At 51.3% G+C, this 17,181-nt stretch overlaps 2 non-coding genes across 2 annotated transcripts; both read right to left on the bottom strand.

Annotated features, from left to right (window-relative positions):
- Window positions 1-8,484: 8,484 nt before the first annotated feature.
- Window positions 8,485-8,558, bottom strand: TRNAD-GUC (transfer RNA aspartic acid (anticodon GUC)). The gene has a single exon. It is a non-coding gene; the product is annotated as a tRNA-Asp (tRNA).
- Window positions 8,559-15,389: 6,831 nt separating this feature from the next.
- Window positions 15,390-15,463, bottom strand: TRNAD-GUC (transfer RNA aspartic acid (anticodon GUC)). Its single transcript has one exon. It is a non-coding gene; the product is annotated as a tRNA-Asp (tRNA).
- Window positions 15,464-17,181: the final 1,718 nt, after the last annotated feature.

Raw genomic sequence — 17,181 nt, 5'->3', positions numbered from 1 at the left:
TAGTCCTCTGCTCTGTCGGTAATATGAAGCGAAATAAGCCATTCTCATGGGAACTGTGGAAATTTAACGATAATCTACTGCATGACGAAATTTATAATCCGGAAGTGAAAGAAGAAATAGCAAAATCAATCCCAGCGAAAAGATGCACCTTTGACAACAGTGGGAACTTTGCAAATCTTAAACTTAAAGCAATAAATAGGGCCACGAGCATTCGGTACGAGGCAAAAAAGAAGGAGACTGAGTTAAAGGTATTACTCGACAAGTTACACATGCATGAGTGCCGAGCCCCGGGAAAGTGGAGCGAAGATATCAAAAAAGTAAAAAGAAAGTTAGAGCAGCTGGATGAAGCGCGTTATCGGGGCGCGCTGGTGAGGGCAAGGGCGGAGGACACTGCAGCAGGCGAAATACCGTCGAAACGCGCTCTAGGCTTGGAAAAAGCCCGCGCGGAAAGAAACTGCGTGCGCGAGATAGAGCGGGGTGGCACTGTATTAACTGATACCGAAGGCATCACAAGAGCTTTCACGGACCATTATCGCGAGTTGTTCGCATTGCACGACGCAAATTCAGTGAGCTCTCAGAATGAGTTTCTGCGGTTGTTACCCCGTCCGGATGACGAAAGAAAAGAGAGCTTGGAGCATGCAATATCTGTGACCGAAGTAGAAGCTGCCATAGACAAGTTAAACCCAGGAAAGTCACCCGGTCCAGACGGTTTCACAGCTGCCTTTTATAAAGAGTTCAAGCACGAAATTAGCCCTATTTTGACAGGAATATTTGACGAAGCCTACAAATTAAATTCCTTGCTGCCTTCATATAGGACGTCCCACACGGTTCTGATACCGAAAACAGAGGATTCACGTAAACTGAAAGCTGTCTCAGCGTATCGTCCTATAGCCTTAACAAACGTAGACTATAAAATCTACATGAAGGTATTGGCTCGTAGATTACAGGCAGTGATAAAAGACATCATGGGGCCGCACCAAACGTGCGGCATCAAAGGGCGCTCCATCGCCTTAATTATTCACAAAGCTCGCAGCGTTCTAGATTTCTGTGATTATTCCGATGAAAAAGTCGCCATGTTACAGATTGATCTAGAAAAAGCCTTTGATTGTGTTGATCACCAAATTTTGTTTTCTGTGTTAAACCATGTTAACGTCGATTCTGTTATTTGTGAGGGAGTGGCACTGGCGTACAGGGACCGCACGACGAGATTGATTGTGAATAAGAATCTGGGGGCCCCCACTAACGTGCAGCGCTCGGTTCGTCAGGGTTGCCCCCTCAGCCCTTTGTTATTTTGTATATACATAGAAACACTGTGCTTGAAAGTAATGAACGACAAAAAAATTCACGGTTTTGAGTTGCAGGCAGCTGAAGTCAAGCTGCTGGCGTATGCAGATGATGTCGCTATTTTCTCAAGGGATCAAGACAGTATTAAACGAGCTGTTGGTACTGTGCGTGCTTTCAGTCAAGCTACTGGGAGCGGTGTTAACTGGTCAAAATGTTTGGGTCTCTGGCATGAATCGTGGCCAACGAAGCCAGACCACTTCGCTAACGTGCCCTGGGCAACGATCCCAGGTAAGTACTTAGGCGTACCGCTCGGCGCATATCGCGACAGCGACCAGTTTTGGAAAGGCCAAATTAAGGACACACAGGAAAAAGGGGAGAAGTGGAAAGGAGGCGCGTTGTCGATTTTTGCCAGAGCCACCGTTTGCAACCTATTTTTTATAAGCAAGCTCTGGTACGTCATGCAGGTACTACACTGTTCAAGGACGAATGCGTAAAAGTTCCACAGAATATTTGCAGTCTTTGTGTGGGCCTCAGGATGGGAACGCTGCAGCCGTACTAACTTGTTCCGAAGAGTGAAAGATGAAGGACTTGGGTTAGGTCACCTATTTCTACGGCAGCTATTTAATCGGTTTTTGTTTTTTCGAGACATTACCGATCCCTTCCTGCGCACCCTATGTCAATTGCGACTAGGTAGACATCTTCCGGAATATGTTGTAACCACAGAAGAGAGTGTAGGAGGGATAGGGAGCAATTACAAAGAAATAGTGTCTAGTATGAGATTTTTAGGTGTACGGTTTTCAAGAGAATACCTTGCGATTGTTAAACGAAAAGAACTGTATTTCGCTTTATGCGACATTGTCTTCCCTGTGCCATTGTACAGGTCATTGTACGGCAAAGGCCCAGGCACAAACGTTTTAAAGAGAGTGAAGAAAATGTATGTACAGCCTGGAGCAAAAACTTTTTTTCTTTAAGTTGCATACTGGCACTTTGCCTGTGAAAAACTTTTTGGAAGGAAAAGGATGCTATTTGCCCTACAGCACGCATTGCCTAATTTGTAAGCTCCCAGAAACCATAGATCATGTGTTTTTACATTGCTGGTAAGCAGTTTATTTTTGGAATGTGCTGCAAAGGGCTCTTAAGAAAGAATTCCCGTTGAACCCACACGGGATTCGGTTCTTGAGTGTACAGGATGAAGATGGGCTGCCATTCGACGCAATTATGCTCATGGGCCTCCACTCATTGTGGCGTTCAAAAATTGCAGTCTATCATTTTGATAAAGATGCGTGGCCTGCTCGAGCCTACTTCAGAGAGAGCGTCCACTGGTTTGTTGAGATTTACAGAGCGGTACCGGAACCACCCGACTGGCTCTCAAGACTAGAGCCACTGGTCACGTTACCAGAATTTTAATCCGACGATACCAGCATAACGCTGGTTGACAGCAATGTCATCGTATGTACGTGGTTCATAGTGTGGTTTTACCATCACTGTTGTTTGTGTTGTATGTAATGCACCAAAGACAGGTAATAAAAAAAAACTGTCTCCGTGGCGCAATTGGCTAGCGCGATCGGCTGTTAACCGAAAGGTTGGAGGTTCGAGCCCACCCGGTGGTGGTGTGGCGCTTTTTTTTGGGCTGATAGCTTTGAAGAAATGTTCTGACGGTGGTGAGAGTGGAGCACGACGGTCTGCGTGGCGCAAATGGCTAGCGCGATCGGCTGTTAACCGAAAGGTTGCAGGTTCGAGCCCACCCTGTGATGGTGCGGCGCTTTTTTTTTCTTTGGGCTGATAGCTCTGAAGAAATTATCGGACGCTGGTGAGAGTGTAGCACGACTGTCTCCGTGGCACAATTGGCTATCAAGTTCGGTTGTTAACCAAAAAATTGGAGTTTCGAGGCCTCCCGGGAGTGGTGTGTTGCTTTTTTCTTTGCGCTGACAGCTTTGAAGATATGTTCTGATGGTGGTGATTGTGGAGCACAACTGTCTCCGTGGCACAATTGGATAGCGCGGTCGGCTGTTAACCGAAAGGTTGGAGGTTCGAGCCCACCCGGTGGTGGTGCGGGGCTTTTTTTTCTTTGGACTGATAGCTCTGAAGAAATGTTGCGACGGGGGTGAGAGTGGAGCACGCCTGTCTCCATAGCGCAATTGGCTAGCGCGGTCGGCTGTTAACCGAAGGGTTGGAGGTTTGAGCCCTCCCGGGAGTGGTGTGTTGCTTTTTTTTCTTTGGGCTGATAGCTTTGAAGATATGTTCTGATGGAGGTGAGAGTGGAGCAGGACTGTCTCCGGCGCGCAATTGGCTAGTGCGATCGGCTGTTACCCGAAAGGTTGGAGGTTCGAGCACTCCCGGGAACGGTGTGTCGCTTTTTTTTCTTTGCGCTGATAGCTTCGGAGGAATGCTGTGACAGTGGTGAGAGTGGAGCACGACTGTCTCCGTGGCAATTTTGGCTAGCGCGATGGGCTGTTAAACGAAAGTTTGGAGGTTCGAGCCCACCCGGTGGTGGTGCGGTGCTTTTTTTCTTTGGACTGATAGCTCTGAAGAAATGTTGCGACGGGGGTGAGAGTGGAGCACGCCTGTCTCCGTAGCGCAATTGGCTAGCGCGATCGGCTGTTAACCGAAAGGTTGGAGGTTTGAGCCCACGTGGGGTGGTGCGGCGCTTTTCTTTCTTTGGGCTGATAGCTTTGAAGAAATGTTCTGATAGTGGTGAGAGTGGAGCAGGACTGTCTCCGTGGCGCGATTGGCTAGCGCGATCGGCTGTTAACCGAAAGGTTGGAGGTTCGAGCCCACCCGGTGGTGGTATGGCGCTTTTTTGTTTGGGCTGATAGCTCTGAAGAAATGTTCTGACGGTGGTGAGAGTGGAGCACGACTGTCTCCGTGGCGATTTTGGCTAGCGCGATCAGCTGTTAACCGAAAGGTTGGAGGTTCGAGCCCACCCGTTGGTGGTGCCGCGCTTTTTTTTTCTTTGGGCTAATAGCTTTGAAGATATGTTCTGCTGGTGGTGATAGTGGAGCAGGACTGTCTTCGTGGCGCAATTGGCTAGCGCTGTCGGCTGTTAACCGTAGGGTTGGAGGTTCTATCAGCGCAAAGCTCTCAGCACCACTCCCGCGAGGGCTCGAAACTCCAACCTTTTGGTTAACAGCCGATCGCGCTAGCCAATTGCGCCAAGGAGACAGTCCTGCTTCACTCTCATCACCATCAGAACATATCTTCAAAGCTATCAGCCCAAAGAAGAAAAAGCGCCGCACCACCATCGGGTGGGCTCGAAACTCCAACCTTTCGGTTAACAGCCGATCGCGCAATCCAATTGCGCCACGGCGACAGTCCTGCTCCTCTCTCACCACCATCAGAACATATCTTCAAAGCTATCAGCCCAAAAAAAAAAGCGCCGCACTACCACCGGGTGGGCTCGAACCTCCAACATTTCGGTTAACAGCCGATCGCGCTAGCGAATTGCGCCACGGAGACAGCCGTGCTCCACTCTCATCACCATCAGAACATATCTTCAAAGCTATCAGCCCAAAGAAAAAAAAGCGCCGCACCACCACCGGGTGCGCTCGAAACTCCAGCCTTTCGGTTAACAGCCGATCACGCGAGCCAATTGCGCCACGGAGACAGTCCTGCTCCAATCTCACCACCATCAGAACATATCTTCAAAGCTATCAGCGCAAAGAAAAAAGCAACACACCACTCCCGGGAGGGCTCGAAACTCCAACCTTTCGGTTAACAGCCGATTCAACTTGTCCATTGCGCCACGGAGACAGTCTTGCTGCACTCTCACCACCATCAGAACATATCTTCAAAGATATCAGCGCAAAAGAAAGCAACACACCACTCCCGGTAGGGCTCGAAACTCCAATTGTTCGGTTAACAGCCAAATGTGCTATCCCATTGCGCCACGGAGACAGTCGTGCTCCAATCTCACCACCGTCAGAACATTTCTCCAAAGCTATCAGCGCAAAGAAAAAGAAGCGCAGCGCCACCACCGGGTGGGCTCGAACCTCCAACCTTTCAGTTAACAGCCGATCGCGCTAGCCAATTGCGCCACGGAGACAGTCGTGCTCCACTCTCACCACCATCAGAGCATATCTTCAAAGCTATCAGCGCAAAGAAAAAAGCAACACACCGCTCCCGGGAGGGCTCGAAACTCCAACTTTCGGTTAACAGCCGATCGCGCTAGCCAATTGCGCCACGGAGATAGTCCTGCTCCACTCTCACCACCATCAGAACATATCTTAATGGCTATCAGCCCAAAGAAAAAAAGCGCCGCACCACCACCGGGTGGGCTCGAAACTCCAACCTTTCGGTTATCAGTCGATCGCGCTAGCCAATTGCGCAACAGAGACAGTCGTGCTCCACTCTCACCACCAACAGAACATATCTTCAAAGCTATCAGCTCAAAAAAAAGCGCCACACCACCACCGGATGGGCTGTAACCTCCACCCTTTCGGTTAACAGCCGATCGCGCTAGCCAATCGCGCCACGGAGACAGTCATGCTGCACTCTCACCACCATCAGAACATATCTTCAAAGCTATCAGCCCAAAGAAAAAAAAAGCGCGGCACCACCACCGGGAGGGCTCGAACCCCCAACCTTGCGGTTGACGGCCGAACGCGCTAGCCAATTGCACCACGGAGACAGTCCTGCTCCACTCTCACCACCATCAGAACTTATCTTCAAAGCTATCAGCCCAAAGAAAAAAAGTGCCGCACCACCACCGGGTGGGCTCGAACCTCCAACCTTTCGGTTAACAGCCGATCGCACTAGCCAATTGCGCCACGCAGACAGTCCTGCTCCACTCTCACCACCATCAGAACATATCTTCAAAGCTATCAGCCTAAAGAAAGAAAAGCGCCGCACCACCACCAGGTGGGCTCGAACCTCCAATCTTTCGGTTAACAGCCGATCGCGCTAGCCAATTGCGCCACGGAGACAGTCATGCTCCACTCTCACCACCACCAGAACATATTTTCAAAGCTATCAGCGCAAAGAAAAAAAAAGCGCCTCGTCACCACCGGGTGGGCTCGAACCTCCAACTTTTCGGTTAACAGCCGATCGCGCTAGACAATTGCGGCGCGGAGACAATCGTGCTCCACTCTCACCTCCGTCAGAACATTTCTTCAAAGCTATCAGCGCAAAGAAAAAAGCGGCACACCACTCCCGGGAGGGCTCGAAACTCCAATTTTTCGGTTAACAGCCGAACGTGCTAGCCAATTGCGCCACGGAGACGGTCGTGCTCCACTCTCACAACCATCAGAACATTTCTTCAAAGCTATCAGCGCAAAGAAAAAAGCAACACAATACTCTCGGGAGATCTCGAAACTCCAATTTTATGATTAACAGCCGAACGTGCTAGCCAATTGCGCCACGGAGACAGTCGTGCTCCTCTCTCACCACCGTCAGAACATTTCACCAAAGCTATGAGCGCAAAGAAAAAGAAGCGCCCCACCACCACCGGGTGGGCTCGAACCTCCAAACTTTCGGTTAACAGCCGATCGCGCTAGCCAATTGCGCCACGGAGACAGTCGTGCTCCACTCTCACCACCATCAGAACATATCTTCAAAGCTATCAGCGCAAAGAAAAAAGCAACACACCACTCCCGGGAGGGCTCAAAACTCGACCTTTTGGTTAACAGCCGATCGCGCTAGCCAATTGCGCCACGGAGACAGTCGTGCTCCACTCTCACCACCATCAGAACATATCTTCAAAGCTATCAGCGCAAAGAAAAAAGCAACACACCACTCCCGCGAGGGCTCGAAACTCCAACCTTTTGGTTAACAGCCGATCGCACTAGCCGATTGCGCCACGGAGAGACCTGCTTCATTCTCATCCCCATCAGAACATATCTTCAAAGCTATCAGCCTAAAGAAAAAAAGCACAGCACCACCACTAGGTGGGCTCGAACCTCCAATCTTTTGGTTAACAGCAGATCGCGCCAGCCAATTGCGCCACAGAGACAGTCGTGCTCTACTCTCACCACCATCAGAACATATCTTCAAAGCTATCAGCGCAAAAAAAAGAAGCGCCGCATCACCACCGGGTGGGCTCGAGCCTCCAACCTTTCGGTTAACAGCCGATCGCGCTAGCCAATTGCGCCACGGAGACAGTCGTGCTCCACTTTCACCACCTTCAGAACATATCTTCAAAGCTATCAGCGCAAAGAAAAAAGCAACACACCACTCCCAGGAGGGCTCGAAACTCCAACCTTTCGGTTAACAGCCGATCTCGCTAGCCAATTGCGCCACACAGACAGTCCTGCTCCACTCTCACCATCATCAGAACATATCTTCAAAGCTATCAGCCCAAAGAAAAAAAAGCGCCGCACCACCACTGGGTGGGCTCGAAACTCCAAACCTTTCGGTTAACAGCCGATCTCGCTTGCCAATTGCTCCACACAGACAGTCCTGCTCCACTCTCACCACCATCAGAATATATCTTCAAAGCTATCAGCCCAAAGAAATAAAAAGCGCCGCACTACCACTGGGTCGGCTCGAGCCTCCAATCTTTCGGTTAACAGCCGATCGCGCTAGCCAATTGCGCCACGGAGACAGTCGTGCTCCACTCTCACCACCATCAGAACATATCTTCAAAGCTATCAGCCCAAAGAAAAAAAAGCGCCGCACCACCACCGGGTGGGCTCGAAACTCCAACCTTTCGGTTAACAGCCGATCTCGCTTGCCAATTGCTCCACACAGACAGTCCTGCTCCACTCTCACCACCATCAGAATATATCTTCAAAGCTATCAGCCCAAAGAAATAAAAAGCGCCGCACTACCACCGTGTCGGCTCGAACCTCCAATCTTTCGGTTAACAGCCGAACGCGCTAGCCAATTGCGCCACGGAGACAGTCGTGCTCCACTCTCACCACCATCAGAACATATCTTCAAAGCTATCAGCCCAAAGAAAAAAAAGCGCCGCACCACCACCAAGTGGGCTCGAAACTCCAACCTTTCGGTTAACAGTCGATCGCGCTAGCCAATTGCGCAACAGAGACAGTCGTGCTCCACTCTCACCACCAACAGAACATATCTTCAAAGCTATCAGCCCAAAAAAAAGCGCTGCACCACCACCGGATGGGCTGTAACCTCCAACCTTTCGGTTAACAGCCGATCACGCTAGCCAATCGCGCCACGGAGACAGTCATGCTCCACTCTCACCCTCATCATAACATATCTTCAAAGCTATCAACCCAAAGAAAAAAAGCGCGGCACCACCACCGGGAGGGCTCGAACCCCCAACCTTTCGGTTGACGGCCGAACGCGCTAGCCAATTGCACCACGGCGACAGTCCTGCTCCACTCTCACCACCATCAGAACATATCTTCAAAGCTATCAGCCCAAAGAAAAAAAGTGCCGCACCACCACCGGGTGGGCTCGAACCTCCACCCTTTCGGTTAACAGCCGATCGCACTAGCCAATTGCGCCACGCAGACAGTCCTGCTCCACTCTCACCACCATCAGAACATATCTTCAAAGCTATCAGCCTAAAGAAAGAAAAGTGCCGCACCACCACCAGGTGGGCTCGAACCTCCAATCTTTCGGTTAACAGCCGATCGCGCTAGCCAATTGCGCCACGGAGACAGTCGTGCTGCACTCTCACCACCATCAGAACATATCTTGAAAGCTATCAGCGCAAAGAAAAAAAAGCTTCTCGTCACCACCGGGTGGGCTCGAACCTCCGAATTTTCGGTTAACAGCCGATCGCGCTAGACAATTGCGGCACGGAGACAGTCGTGCTCCACTCTCACCATCATCAGAACATATCTTCAAAGCTATCAGCGCAAAGAAAAAAGCAACACACTACTCCCGGGAGATCTCGAAACTCCAATTTTATGATTAACAGCCGAACGTGCTAGCCAATTGCGCCACGGAGACAGTCGTGCTCCTCTCTCACCACCGTCAGAACATTTCACCAAAGCTATCAGCGCAAAGAAAAAGAAGCGCCGCACCACCACCGGGTGGGCTCGAACCTCCAAACTTTCGGTTAACAGCCGATCACGCTAGCCAATTGCGCCACGGAGACAGTCGTGCTCCACTCTCACCATCATCAGAACATATCTTCAAAGCTATCAGCGCAAAGAAAAAAGCAACACACCACTCCCGGGAGGGCTCGAAACTCGAACTTTCGGTTAACAGCCGATCGCGCTAGCCAATTGTGCCACGGAGACAGTCGTGCTCCACTCTCACCACCGTCAGAACAATTCACCAAAGCTATCAGCGCAAAGAAAAAGAAGCGCCGCACTACCACCGGGTCGGCTCGAACCTGCAACCTTTCGGTTAACAGCCGATCGCGCTAGCCAATTGCGCCACGGAGACAGTCGTGCTCCACTCTCACCATCATCAGAACATATCTTCAAAGCTATCAGCCCAAAGAAAAAAAAGCGCCGCACCACCACTGGGTGGGCTCGAAACTCCAACCTTTCGGTTAACAGTCGATCGCGCTAGCCAGTTGCGCCACGGAGACAGTCGTGCTCCACTCTCACCACCAACAGAACATAACTTCAAAGCTATCAGCCCAAAAAAAAGCGCCGCACCACTACCGGACGGGCTGTAACCTCCAACCTTTCGGTTAACAGCCGATCGCGCTAGCCGATCGCGCCACGGAGACAGTCGTGCTGCACTCTCACCACCATCAGAACATATCTTCAAAGCTATCAGCGCAAAGAAAAAAAAGATTCTCGTCACCACCGGGTGGGCTCGAACCTCCAAATTTTCGGTTAACAGCCGATCGCGCTAGACAATTGCGGCACGGAGACAGTCGTGCTCCACTCTCACCATCATCAGAACATATCTTCAAAGCTATCAGCGCAAAGAAAAAAGCAACACACTACTCCCGGGAGATCTCGAAACTCCAATTTTATGATTAACAGCCGAACGTGCTAGCCAATTGCGCCACGGAGACAGTCGTGCTCCTCTCTCACCACCGTCAGAACATTTCACCAAAGCTATCAGCGCAAAGAAAAAGAAGCGCCGCACCACTTCCGGGTGGGCTCGAACCTCCAAACTTTCGGTTAACAGCCGATCGCGCTAGCCAATTGCGCCACGGAGACAGTCGTGCTCCACTCTCACCATCATCAGAACATATCTTCAAAGCTATCAGCGCAAAGAAAAAAGCAACACACCACTCCCGGGAGGGCTCGAAACTCGAACTTTTGGTTAACAGCCGATCGCGCTAGCCAATTGCGCCACGGAGACAGTCGTGCTCCACTCTCACCACCGTCAGAACATTTCACCAAAGCTATCAGCGCAAAGAAAAAGAAGCGCCGCACTACCACCGGGTCGGCTCGAACCTGCAACCTTTCGGTTAACAGCCGATCGCGCTAGCCAATTGCGCCACGGAGACAGTCGTGCTCCACTCTCACCATCATCAGAACATATCTTCAAAGCTATCAGCCCAAAGAAAAAAAAGCGCCGCACCACCACTGGGTGGGCTCGAAACTCCAACCTTTCGGTTAACAGTCGATCTCGCTTGCCAATTGCTCCACACAGACAGTCCTGCTCCACTCTCACCACCATCAGAATATATCTTCAAAGCTATCAGCCCCAAGAAATAAAAAGCGCCGCACTACCACCGGGTCGGCTCGAACCTCCAATCTTTCGGTTAACAGCCGATCGCGCTAGCCAATTGCGCCACGGAGACAGTCGTGCTCCACTCTCACCACCATCAGAACATATCTTCAAAGCTATCAGCCCAAAGAAAAAAAAGCGCCGCACCACCACCGGGTGGGCTCGAAACTCCAACCTTTCGGTTAACAGCCGATCTCGCTTGCCAATTGCTCCACACAGACAGTCCTGCTCCACTCTCACCACCATCAGAATATATCTTCAAAGCTATCAGCCCAAAGAAATAAAAAGCGCCGCACTACCACCGGGTCGGCTCGAACCTCCAATCTTTCGGTTAACAGCCGAACGCGCTAGCCAATTGCGCCACGGAGACAGTCTGCTTCACTCTCATCACCATCAGAACATATCTTCAAAGCTATCAGCCCAAAGAAGAAAAAGCGCCGCACCACCATCGGGTGGGCTCGAAACTCCAACCTTTCGGTTAACAGCCGATCGCGCAATCCAATTGCGCCACGGCGACAGTCCTGCTCCTCTCTCACCACCATCAGTACATATCTTCAAAGCTATCAGCCCAAAAAAAAAGCGCCGCACTACCACCGGGTGGGCTCGAACCTCCAACATTTCGGTTAACAGCCGATCGCGCTAGCGAATTGCGCCACGGAGACAGCCGTGCTCCACTCTCATCACCATCAGAACATATCTTCAAAGCTATTAGCCCAAAGAAAAAAAAGCGCCGCACCACCACCGGGTGCGCTCGAAACTCCAGCCTTTCGGTTAACAGCCGATCACGCGAGCCAATTGCGCCACGGAGACAGTCCTGCTCCAATCTCACCACCATCAGAACATATCTTCAAAGCTATCAGCGCAAAGAAAAAAGCAACACACCACTCCCGGGAGGGCTCGAAACTCCAACCTTTCGGTTAACAGCCGATTCAACTTGTCCATTGCGCCACGGAGACAGTCTTGCTGCACTCTCACCACCATCAGAACATATCTTCAAAGCTATCAGCCCAAAGAAAAAAAAGCGCCGCACCACCACCGGGTGGGCTCAAACCTCCAAAACTTCGGTTAACAGCCGATCGCACTAGCCAATTGCGCCACGGAGACAGTCCTGCTCCACTCTCACCACCATCAGAACATATCTTCAAAGATATCAGCGCAAAAGAAAGCAACACACCACTCCCGGTAGGGCTCGAAACTCCAATTGTTCGGTTAACAGCCAAATGTGCTATCCCATTGCGCCACGGAGACAGTCGTGCTCCAATCTAACCACCGTCAGAACATTTCTCCAAAGCTATCAGCGCAAAGAAAAAGAAGCGCAGCGCCACCACCGGGTGGGCTCGAACCTCCAACCTTTCAGTTAACAGCCGATCGCGCTAGCCAATTGCGCCACGGAGACAGTCGTGCTCCACTCTCACCACCATCAGAACATATCTTCAAAGCTATCAGCGCAAAGAAAAAAGCAACACACCGCTCCCGGGAGGGCTCGAAACTCCAACTTTCGGTTAACAGCCGATCGCGCTAGCCAATTGCGCCACGGAGATAGTCCTGCTCCACTCTCACCACCATCAGAACATATCTTAATGGCTATCAGCCCAAAGAAAAAAAGCGCCGCACCACCACCGGGTGGGCTCGAAACTCCAACCTTTCGGTTAACAGTCGATCGCGCTAGCCAATTGCGCAACAGAGACAGTCATGCTCCACTCTCACCACCAACAGAACATATCTTCAAAGCTATCAGCTCAAAAAAAAGCGCCGCACCACCACCGGATGGGCTTTAACCTCCAACCTTTCGGTTAACAGCCGATCGCGCTAGCCAATCGCGCCACGGAGACAGTCATGCTGCACTCTCACCACCATCAGAACATATCTTCAAAGCTATCAGCCCAAAGAAAAAAAAGCGCGGCACCACCACCGGGAGGGCTCGAACCCCCAACCTTGCGGTTGACGGCCGAACGCGCTAGCCAATTGCACCACGGAGACAGTACTGCTCCACTCTCACCACCATCAGAACTTATCTTCAAAGCTATCAGCCCAAAGAATAAAAGTGCCGCACCACCACCGGGTGGGCTCGAACCTCCAACCTTTCGGTTAACAGCCGATCGCACTAGCCAATTGCGCCACGCAGACAGTCCTGCTCCACTCTCACCACCATCAGAACATATCTTCAAAGCTATCAGCCTAAAGAAAGAAAAGCGCCGCACCACCACCAGGTGGGCTCGAACCTCCAATCTTTCGGTTAACAGCCGATCGCGCTAGCCAATTGCGCCACGGAGACAGTCGTGCTCCACTCTCACCACCATCAGAACATATTTTCAAAGCTATCAGCGCAAAGAAAAAAAAGCGCCTCGTCACCACCGGGTGGGCTCGAACCTCCAACTTTTCGGTTAACAGCCGATCGCGCTAGACAATTGCGGCGCGGAGACAATCGTGCTCCACTCTCACCTCCGTCAGAACATTTCTTCAAAGCTATCAGCGCAAAGAAAAAAGCGGCACACCACTCCCGGGAGGGCTCGAAACTCCAATTTTTCGGTTAACAGCCGAACGTGCTAGCCAATTGCGCCACGGAGACGGTCGTGCTCCACTCTCACAACCATCAGAACATTTCTTCAAAGCTATCAGCGCAAAGAAAAAAGCAACACACTACTCTCGGGAGATCTCGAAACTCCAATTTTATGATTAACAGCCGAACGTGCTAGCCAATTGCGCCACGGAGACAGTCGTGCTCCTCTCTCACCACCGTCAGAACATTTCACCAAAGCTATGAGCGCAAAGAAAAAGAAGCGCCCCACCACCACCGGGTGGGCTCGAACCTCCAATCTTTCGGTTAACAGCCGATCGCGCTAGCCAATTGCGCCACGGAGACAGTCGTGCTCCACTCTCACCACCATCAGAACATATCTTCAAAGCTATCAGCGCAAAGAAAAAAGCAACACACCACTCCCGGGAGTGCTCAAAACTCGACCTTTCGGTTAACAGCCGATCGCGCTAGCCAATTGCGCCACGGAGACAGTCGTGCTCCACTCTCACCACCATCAGAACACATCTTCAAAGCTATCAGCGCAAAGAAAAAAGCAACACACCACTCCCGCGAGGGCTCGAAACTCCAACCTTTTGGTTAACAGCCGATCGCGCTAGCCGATTGCGCCACGGAGAGACCTGCTTCATTCTCATCCCCATCAGAACATATCTTCAAAGCTATCAGCCTAAAGAAAAAAAGCACCGCACCACCACTAGGCGGGCTCGAACCTCCAATCTTTTGGTTAACAGCAGATCGCGCCAGCCAATTGCGCCACAGAGACAGTCGTGCTCTACTCTCACCACCATCAGAACATATCTTCAAAGCTATCAGCGCAAAAAAAAGAAGCGCCGCATCACCACCGGGTGGGCTCGAGCCTCCAACCTTTCGGTTAACAGCCGATCGCGCTAGCCAATTGCGCCACGGAGACAGTCGTGCTCCACTTTCACCACCTTCAGAACATATCTTCAAAGCTATCAGCGCAAAGAAAAAAGCAACACACCACTCCCGGGAGGGCTCGAAACTCCAACCTTTCGGTTAACAGCCGATCTCGCTAGCCAATTGCGCCACACAGACAGTCCTGCTCCACTCTCACCATCATCAGAACATATCTTCAAAGCTATCAGCCCAAAGAAAAAAAAGCGCCGCACCACCACTGGGTGGGCTCGAAACTCCAACCTTTCGGTTAACAGCCGATCTCGCTTGCCAATCGCTCCACACAGACAGTCCTGCTCCACTCTCACCACCATCAGAATATATCTTCAAAGCTATCAGCCCAAAGAAATAAAAAGCGCCGCACTACCACTGGGTCGGCTCGAACCTCCAATCTTTCGGTTAACAGCCGATCGCGCTAGCCAATTGCGCCACGGAGACAGTCGTGCTCCACTCTCACCACCATCAGAACATGTCTTCAAAGCTATCAGCCCAAAGAAAAAAAAGCGCCGCACCACCACCGGGTGGGCTCGAAACTCCAACCTTTCGGTTAACAGCCGATCTCGCTTGCCAATTGCTCCACACAGACAGTCCTGCTCCACTCTCACCACCATCAGAATATATCTTCAAAGCTATCAGCCCAAAGAAATAAAAAGCGCCGCACTACCACCGGGTCGGCTCGAACCTCCAATCTTTCGGTTAACAGCCGAACGCGCTAGCCAATTGCGCCACGGAGACAGTCGTGCTCCACTCTCACCACCATCAGAACATATCTTCAAAGCTATCAGCCCAAAGAAAAAAAAGCGCCGCACCACCACCAAGTGGGCTCGAAACTCCAACCTTTCGGTTAACAGTCGATCGCGCTAGCCAATTGCGCAACAGAGACAGTCGTGCTCCACTCTCACCACCAACAGAACATATCTTCAAAGCTATCAGCCCAAAAAAAGCGCTGCACCACCACCGGATCGGCTGTAACCTCCAACCTTTCGGTTAACAGCCGATCGCGCTAGCCAATCGCGCCACGGAGACAGTCATGCTCCACTCTCACCCTCATCATAACATATCTTCAAAGCTATCAACCCAAAGAAAAAAAGCGCGGCACCACCACCGGGAGGGCTCGAACCCCCAACCTTTCGGTTGACGGCCGAACGCGCTAGCCAATTGCACCACGGCGACAGTCCTGCTCCACTCTCACCACCATCAGAACATATCTTCAAAGCTATCAGCCCAAAGAAAAAAAGTGCCGCACCAACACCGGGTGGGCTCGAACCTCCACCCTTTCGGTTAACAGCCGATCGCACTAGCCAATTGCGCCACGCAGACAGTCCTGCTCCACTCTCACCACCATCAGAACATATCTTCAAAGCTATCAGCCTAAAGAAAGAAAAGTGCCGCACCACCACCAGGTGGGCTCGAACCTCCAATCTTTCGGTTAACAGCCGATCGCGCTAGCCAATTGCGCCACGGAGACAGTCGTGCTGCACTCTCACCACCATCAGAACATATCTTGAAAGCTATCAGCGCAAAGAAAAAAAAGCTTCTCGTCACCACCGGGTGGGCTCGAACCTCCAAATTTTCGGTTAACAGCCGATCGCGCTAGACAATTGCGGCACGGAGACAGTCGTGCTCCACTCTCACCATCATCAGAACATAACTTCAAAGCTATCAGCGCAAAGAAAAAAGCAACACACTACTCCCGGGAGATCTCGAAACTCCAATTTTATGATTAACAGCCGAACGTGCTAGCCAATTGCGCCACGGAGACAGTCGTGCTCCTCTCTCACCACCGTCAGAACATTTCACCAAAGCTATCAGCTCAAAGAAAAAGAAGCGCCGCACCACCACCGGGTGGGCTCGAACCTCCAAACTTTCGGTTAACAGCCGATCACGCTAGCCAATTGCGCCACGGAGACAGTCGTGCTCCACTCTCACCATCATCAGAACATATCTTCAAAGCTATCAGCGCAAAGAAAAAAGCAACACACCACTCCCGGGAGGGCTCGAAACTCGAACTTTCGGTTAACAGCCGATCGCGCTAGCCAATTGTGCCACGGAGACAGTCGTGCTCCACTCTCACCACCGTCAGAACAATTCACCAAAGCTATCAGCGCAAAGAAAAAGAAGCGCCGCACTACCACCGGGTCGGCTCGAACCTGCAACCTTTCGGTTAACAGCCGATCGCGCTAGCCAATTGCGCCACGGAGACAGTCGTGCTCCACTCTCACCATCATCAGAACATATCTTCAAAGCTATCAGCCCAAAGAAAAAAAAGCGCCGCACCACCACTGGGTGGGCTCGAAACTCCAACCTTTCGGTTAACAGTCGATCGCGCTAGCCAGTTGCGCCACGGAGACAGTCGTGCTCCACTCTCACCACCAACAGAACATAACTTCAAAGCTATCAGCCCAAAAAAAAGCGCCGCACCACTACCGGACGGGCTGTAACCTCCAACCTTTCGGTTAACAGCCGATCGCGCTAGCCGATCGCGCCACGGAGACAGTCGTGCTGCACTCTCACCACCATCAGAACATATCTTCAAAGCTATCAGCGCAAAGAAAAAAAAGATTCTCGTCACCACCGGGTGGGCTCGAACCTCCAAATTTTCGGTTAACAGCCGATCGCGCTAGACAATTGCGGCACGGAGACAGTCGTGCTCCACTCTCACCATCATCAGAACATATCTTCAAAGCTATCAGCGCAAAGAAAAAAGCAACACACTACTCCCGGGAGATCTCGAAACTCCAATTTTATGATTAACAGCCGAACGTGCTAACCAATTGCGCCACGGAGACAGTCGTGCTCCACTCTCACCATCATCAGAACATATCTTCAAAGCTATCAGCGCAAAGAAAAAAGCAACACACCACTCCCGGGAGGGCTCGAAACTCGAACTT

This window comes from Rhipicephalus microplus, unplaced genomic scaffold, assembly GCF_043290135.1.
Source record: "Rhipicephalus microplus isolate Deutch F79 unplaced genomic scaffold, USDA_Rmic scaffold_12, whole genome shotgun sequence".
Lineage (NCBI taxonomy): Eukaryota > Metazoa > Arthropoda > Arachnida > Ixodida > Ixodidae > Rhipicephalus > Rhipicephalus microplus.
This window is presented reverse-complemented; position numbering and strand designations above follow the sequence as displayed.